The 7,690-nt window shown below is 39.9% G+C and overlaps 1 pseudogene across 1 annotated transcript; it reads right to left on the reverse strand.

Moving 5' to 3' along the window:
* Positions 1–3,179: 3,179 nt before the first annotated feature.
* LOC308528455 (exportin-4-like) lies at positions 3,180–6,769 on the reverse strand (annotated as a pseudogene). The gene is made up of 3 exons: positions 5,359–6,769; positions 3,466–5,258; positions 3,180–3,377 (listed from the first exon to the last, which is right to left on the reverse strand). The product of its transcript is annotated as an exportin-4-like (transcript).
* Positions 6,770–7,690: the final 921 nt, after the last annotated feature.

A 7,690-nucleotide genomic window follows, 5' to 3' on the forward strand; every position in this document is an offset into this window, starting at 1 on the left:
TGTCTTATGTTTTCCAGTTATTTCCACTACTGTCATTCAGTATTATAAACTCTAATCAAACTACTTACCATTATTCATGCATTAAGAATGAGCAATTAATATCAGCTACCGTCAGTGGTAGTGGATGCCTAGCTTGCTACAATGAGAGGGACTATAAGACTGCATTCAGTTCTAGTGAAGGAGGTTGTTGTAATTAATGTTACTGTATGAAGAGCCCAGGGTACAAAAGGTGTATTCATCAGTGATATTCCCGTAAATGAGTACTTGAAAATGTGGGGTCCGCAACCTGTATCCCCATTCCACTTTTGTGAGGTGGCTAAAAATTAAGCATCCAATAAGGACCAGTTAAAATTCATGCCTATCGTGAAGTATATTTTAATCTCCTGGAATTCCTAGAGCATGTGCTAATTTGATATTTTCTTATCATTTGTTCTGGTTTCTAATTTTTACAAGCCAACAATAAAGATGCTTTTACATGTTTGCCTGTTCAAGGAACCTAAGTAGGCTAGTATTGTGGATTAACAAAAGGTGAAAGGATGAAACGTCGATGATGCCATTGGGAGGTAGAGAGGGAATTACTTAAAGTATAAGAGTAGCACTTTTTAAACTAATGGCACACACAAATTACTAAACTTCTACTGCACACCAAAAAATATGTATTTTTGATTCATTTATCCCAGACTGCTATTGTTGTGATGGCTGTTACCAATTTTTCATTTGACAATCTAAGGGAGAAAAGGTCAGGGGCCCTGACTAAACAGTCAGGTATTGCATGTTTTAAAATTTTTGTGGCACACAGGTTGAAAATTGCTGTACTAGAGGCTTATACACATCTATAGATAGATTTATGCTGAGAGATGGCATAATCTGATTTGTAGTCTCAAAAGATAATTAATTCTAGCTGCTTTGGACAAAACAGAATATATTGTTTCAGGAGTCTATAACCAGATTTTAAGTTTTCTAATTTAAAATATTTTTTTTTCTGGTTCTAGACATTGAAGAGAACTGTTCCAAAACACTAAGCAGTCCACTAAGTTACTGAAACAGACTTCAGTGGCCACATACAAAAATGCTCCAATCAATACACAAACTGATAAAGAATATGTGATACATATAAGAAATGGAATATTGTTCAACCATAAAAAAAAGAAATCTTACCATTTGCGACAACATGGGTAGATCTAGAGCAGTGATGGTGAACCAATGACACGCGTGTCACAGGTGACACGCAAACTCATTTTTTTGGTTGATTTTTTTGTTAAATGGCATTTAAATATATAAAATAACTATCAAAAATATAAATCTTTGTTTTACTATGGTTGCAAATATCAGAAAATTTCTATATGTGACACAGCACCAGAGTTTAAGTTAGGGTTTTTCAAAATGCTGACATGCCGAGCTCAAAAGGTTCGCCATCACTGATTTAGAGCTTATTATGCTAAGTGAAACAAGTCAGAGAAAGACAAATGCTTTCCAATATAACTTAAATGTGGAATGTAAAGGATAATGAGTGAACAAACTAATAGATACAGAGGATGAACTAACTGTTGCCAGATGGATAAGATGTTAGGGGACTGGGTGAAAAAGGTGAAGGGATTAACAAGTACAAATTGGCACTTACAGGGATGTAAAGTCCAGCTTATAGAATATAATCATCAATATTGTAACAACTATATATGGTGTCAGGAGGGTGTAAGACTTATCAGGGGCATCACTTCACATGTTATATAAATGTTGATCACTATGCTGTACACCTGGAACTAATAATGCTGAGTGTCAAATATAATTACATATTTTTTTCTCAAGTTTATTTTAAAATCACACACATACACATATTTACTACACTGTCACATACAATCCACATATATTATACATACTGCTCTGCACTGACTTTTAAATAGCCAAGTCCTACTCTTAATACATTGCATACTGCATAGAAATCTCTAAGACATACGCCAAGGACCGCACGTTTTTGGACAAACCACGTTATTTAAATCATCATAATGCACTTTAGGTGTGGTTTTTCAATAATTATAACATTTTTATTTACAAAAACAAACAATTAAAGTTCCTAGTACTTTTTTTAATGTGTGGTACTGCATAAAACATTTTCCTCTATGAAGAGGGACCAAACAAACTTTACATAAGTATCTAGATTCGCTCCTTTTTCCATGGGCGTGAAAAACGAGAACACTCGTGAGCGGTCCTTAACAGATGGCGCGCGAAACACGAGAAAACTCCTGAGCGGTATGAAATGTGTTAACTTACCAAGGTTTTTCATTTCTATTATAGATAATTCCTATTTTCTTCCATTATGTTACACCAATGTTTAAACAAAAATTACCATAAGATCCAACAATTTCCATCTTAGATATATGCCAAAAATTATTAAATTATGGTAAGGAGATAATGCCAACTTACTCCAAACTGCAGATGGTTACCAGCCTGGTAGTAAAGGAGAGTAAAAAAGTTTTCTTTGAAAAGTTCTGATGTTATTAACAGTAGGCAATTTAAAAGTCTGGTGTTAAAAAATGTTTTACCTGCTGATGCTAGGGTAGAGTTTGAACTATTATGAACTTACATGAGTTAAACAGCTTGTAAAATTATAAACTGCTGGTAATGTTTCTTTTATGTACTAGAGAAGATATATTAGTAATCTCAAATCCTAATTTTTTTGGGGGGGGGGGTGGGGGGGTGACAGAGGGGAGGAGTTTATTAAAATGAAAAAACCCAGAGCCCACAAACAGAAATTCTGACAATGATGGCCTCCAGTTGGGTCCAGTTTCTCAGCACTGCAGGGGGTCCATGGACAAAGTTTGAGAAACATCACCGAACATAGCCACCTAATATTTTACAACGAAAATTTTAAACTTTGGCTAGTCACCTATCGTTTGACAAAGAGGGAAAAGGCACTGATCATGATTTCATGGTGCCCTTATCTGTTTGCACATATATGTATTTCCTTTTGAAAATGTTAAATCACCATTCAAAACCTACAGAATACTTATAGACGCTGATTTGAGGCTGAGCTCTCCTGTCTCAACTGCATTCGTTACATGTCAAGCTCTCCAAAACCCCAATGGCCAAGAAACTGAAGGACAGGATGAGACTCAAGTCAACTTTTAGCAATTCAGTGCACTTTGCAGAAAGGATCTAAATTAAGCATAGAGTTTTGTTCTTTATTGTACACAAAGGAGACCACCAACATTGGCCATAAATTCTTCCAAATTCTTTAGAAAAGCCATCTTTTGTTTCCGATCCAGCGTAGGAGGGGTGCTGCTTGCAGTGAGCTTGTTGAAGGCATCTGCTAATCTCTGGTAAATAACTGGGTCTTGTTGACTTGACAGCAATGTTTCAACCAATTCAGAGGACTCGGCGTATTTTCCTAGTAAGAACAGGAAATCAAACGTCAGAAAGGCCCCTTACTGGGATGGGCATCATCTCAGGAAGTGAACTTCTGAACACCTTGTGCAGGCACACCAACGTGTAGAACGCCTCACCGGCTGCTGTCGTCATCTCAGTGTTGTGCTTCTGCAGCACCAGCATTTCAAAAACCAGCTTCAGAAAGTGCCGTGTGGCTAGAAACAGTGGTGAGTCTGTATCTTGAGCTTTTGCACACTGTTCAGCCAATGGTGTCAGGGCCTCCAGGCACAGCAGGCAAACCTCCGAGCTCACTGAAGTCATTCCCAGTTCTAGAGAGCACATCAGACTTTTAAAAAGGTCTTCAGGAAGCTGTGGTATTTTTTCAGGAAAAATCTCACAAATAAATGTAATTAATTTGTAGTATTGAAAACTTCAAAAGATCTTGTGACATCAAGGGCAGAATTAGGTTGACTCCATATAAAACAACATCCGCTGCTGACACAGACCTGCTTGCTGCTTGCCCCGGCTCACGTCCCCTAAACACTTCATCTGTATCACTGAAGTCTATGAACTCTTGACAGAAGGTTTGTAAGAAGTTCCATAATAAGAAGTAGGTCCTGATATTGTTCCTCCTCCACTGTGACATCCACTCTCTGCCACCCCAAATTATTCTTAGAATATACTTGCAACAAAGTGAGGCAAGCTTCATATAACTTCATCGCTTTGGACTCTCCAAGATAACATATCTGTTTAAGTGCAACTTCAACAAAAACTTCTATTGTGAGATTGACAGTCTCGGGGGCATTTTTGTAAACTTCCACCAATCCAATGCAATTGGTGAGGAAGTCCATTAGGAAATTAAAAAGGATCGCGACGTTGTCAATGTGGGCAGCCTCGGCAATGCCGCATCGGGCCTCTAGCGTGGCAGTGATTTCCTGCTTGACCTCCTCTTGCTGGCACATCTGCTGGAAGTTTTCCTGATTTATCACCCGTAAGAATCGCTGCTGCAATGGCTGAAGAACCTCAGTCCAATACTGTTGTTTGGTTTCTGTGTCCATCTGTGCAAAACGTCCCAGGACAAGGGCCTTCATCAGCGTCCTCTGCACCGGGCTGGACAGAAAATTCAGAGGAGGGCTTCGGGTGGCAAACTGTTTAGCTAAATTCCACCAGTTTTCACACTGGATTACTAGGTTTGCCCTTTCTCTTCTTTCCACCAAAGTGACAAGGAGCTTCACAGTGTCACTTCCAAGGTCCTGCCCACTACTCCACACGGAGAGGTTGCTGATGACTTTCTGTAAGAGGCAGCCAATAATCCACTGGGAACTCTCAGTATCTGCTCCAAATGCTGTACTGAATGGTAGACTTATCTGATCATATAGCGTCTCATCCACCAGGAGATAAGTCTTCGCCCAGCGTTTTAGAAACCAAACAATATCTTTGCCCATTTGAGGGCTTAGCAGATCAGCGAGATCTGCTCTTATTGCTTGAGACTCAACTTCCAAAACTCTGAGAACAGCAGATAACAGCCTACTCACAGAATCTGTTCTGTTGTACCCTGGAATGGAAGAGGCCTTTTCTCCTGGAGATCCCAAAATCTGAAGTGTTGTATTAATGTCAACTTCAGATGAATGCTTCATGGAACATTCCATTATTTCTGGAGGTATTCGCGGAGTCTCTCCCCGAGTATCATCAGCTAAGAGGTAGCCTGTAACTAAAATAAGCCAGTGAATACCTTCATAGAGCTCATCAAGTATTTTGCTGGCAATGGTGGTTGAACCAGGTGAAGCAAGTGACTGCTGCTGATGTCGCTGTAACTGACCATGGAGCCTTGTTACTCTTTCTTCTAATAAACTTGTCAGAAGAGGTATACAGTGCTCTGCGGCAAGAAGATCTTCCTAGCATTCCTACACTGGCATGCTAGCGTTCCTGTGGTAGAGACACACCCAGAACACATCATTTACACCTAAGTAAAAAATAGATCCATGCATTCTTTACACTGGCTAGTTGATCTGAACACTGGACTCGGTCATCTTCTTGAAGTTCACTTATTTCCTCTTCCTCACAAGAGGTCACACCATTGGCAGTCAAAGTCCTTGTGCCATCTGGAGCGGCCCGGTGGCACTGAATATAGGAATTGAAGACTTGAACTGCATGCTGGGTAAAAAAGCCTTTATGGAAATGTTTGTCATCTTGGACCAAAGTCAGCCAGGACTCCAGCAACCTGTCATATGCTTCCATGTAGACCATGCCATCTTCATCAAGCACTTCTTCCAAAGCAGCACTACGCCCAAAAGAACAAGTGAGGTGTGTGAGGCAGTTCGCAAAGGACGAGAAAAGCTCACTTGGGATGGCAGTTAAGACGTTTCAAGAGAACAGTCAGCAGGCTGCTGATGATGCTGGAGATCCCCACAGCTTCAGAATCTTCTATTTCAATACCATGGATAGTACTCAGTAGTCAACCTGTGCTCCTTCATCGGGGAAGACAGGTCCCTACAAAGAAGCTAACTGGGCGAGGCACTGCGGAGAATCTTGTGCCATATCCGAATCTTCTCTGATTTGTCAATGTACTCTAAAGAAAAGCTCCATGACTCTGCTGTCCAGAAGGGCCTCCCGCCAGGACTCTGGTGGCTTTAACAGCACATTTTGTGAGGATTCAAACATGGCTATATAATGTCTGCCCAAATTTGGAGGAAGAAAGTTCCAGCTCGACCTGATTGGCGAGTGCGAGGTAGCGCTGAAACCCTGAGGACATCTGAGCATTGAGGTTTTCCCGCCTGCTGAACTCCTGCAAAACGTCCACGGTTAACACGAAGATCTGACGAAGGTCTTCTTCCTGGAACACTCTTTTGCAGTCGCCATGGAATTCCATGCTCAGTCCGATGTTGCTGGTTTTACTTGGACTTGAGAATTCGCTCAATAGTGCAGTCAGAACAGAACAGGCCAGAGTTTGCACTGTGGGATTGTCACTACTGATCAACTGGCTGACTTCATGAAAAATGCTCTTGCAGTCAATTAACTTATCTAGTGAGCCTCATTTTACAATTACTGCTACTGCTAAGAGCATCTGTTCCCGAACATACTTTTGGAGGTTGGGCCTCTGTAAGACGTAAGTTAAAAGGCATGTTCTCAGTGACTCAATGCTGCCCTTTTCCAAGAGAACCCACTCTCGGACCACTGCCTCCATGATGGCCGTGGCAGCTTGAAAGAGGACATAGTCCACCTTGCTTGTTTCCGAAATATGCTCGCAAACTGCAAATGGTGACTTCAATTTCCTCAATGATAAGAATATGTGCTCTGCATGCTGGCTTTGTTCATTGCTGACCATGGAAGGAGGTGCCATGAGAACTTGGGCCGCGTTCTCCAGCTAGGCGATCACTTCTGGGGGCCCAAGTGCTGCCGCCATCATGGTCTCTCTCAAATCCTAATGTTTTTAAAATTTAGAGTTTACAAAAGAACATAGGAGGTTGTATTAAGTGTATCTAATTTCCTTTGTTTGAGTGAACATAACTATGTAGTTTAAGACCATTAAACTGAACAAACAACTAAATTAAAAAATGTAAAGGCTAAATCATATATTAATAATAATTAAGATAGATTTTTAACTACTAATATACAGTGTGTCACCTCAAATGGATGTTTTCCAAAGCCTGAAGCTACCTGTTTGAAGCAATATGTCTCCGTGTCTATTATTTTGAAGATGTTTTGCATGTGAAATCCCAAACCAGAAAGCATTGTAGTGAAGAAGAACATTTGGAGCAGAAGCTGACAGGATCAGGCTTCTAAAACTGGAAATTATTTGTCTGTTTCCTGTGATTTCCTTTATCTTTTTATGCTCCTGGTATTGTGAGATCAGTAATCTTCTGATTAAGAACTTGACACTTTGTGATCTTAAAGATGGGCACCTGAGAAGCTGTCTGATTTCTATGTTTTTCTCCCTAAGGAACCCTATTTATCTTAAATAAACGTTACAGGAAAAATAATGGTTTTATAATCTTTTTTGAGCATTATTTACAATATTAAAATATTTATTGCAGTGAAATCTATTTATATCTAATATAGGTGTTTTGTTTTTTTTCCCCCTCAGGCCTATTTTGGTTTTTCCATGTATGACTTGTGTTCATGGATCTATTTTTTACTTAGGTTTAAATGATGTGTTCTGGGTGTGTCTCTACCACAAGAGAGAATTGGAAGAGACAGGGCGACAGGTACACATACATGAATGGAAAAACATTTACATAGTCTAAAAATGTTATACAGTGGGGCCTTGACTTACAAGTTTAACTCATTCCGAGACCAAGCTCATTAGGAGCTCGTTAGCTCAAATTAC

Source organism: Myotis nattereri, assembly GCF_964212035.1.
Source record: "Myotis nattereri genome assembly, chromosome: 12".
Classification (NCBI taxonomy): Eukaryota; Metazoa; Chordata; class Mammalia; order Chiroptera; family Vespertilionidae; genus Myotis; species Myotis nattereri.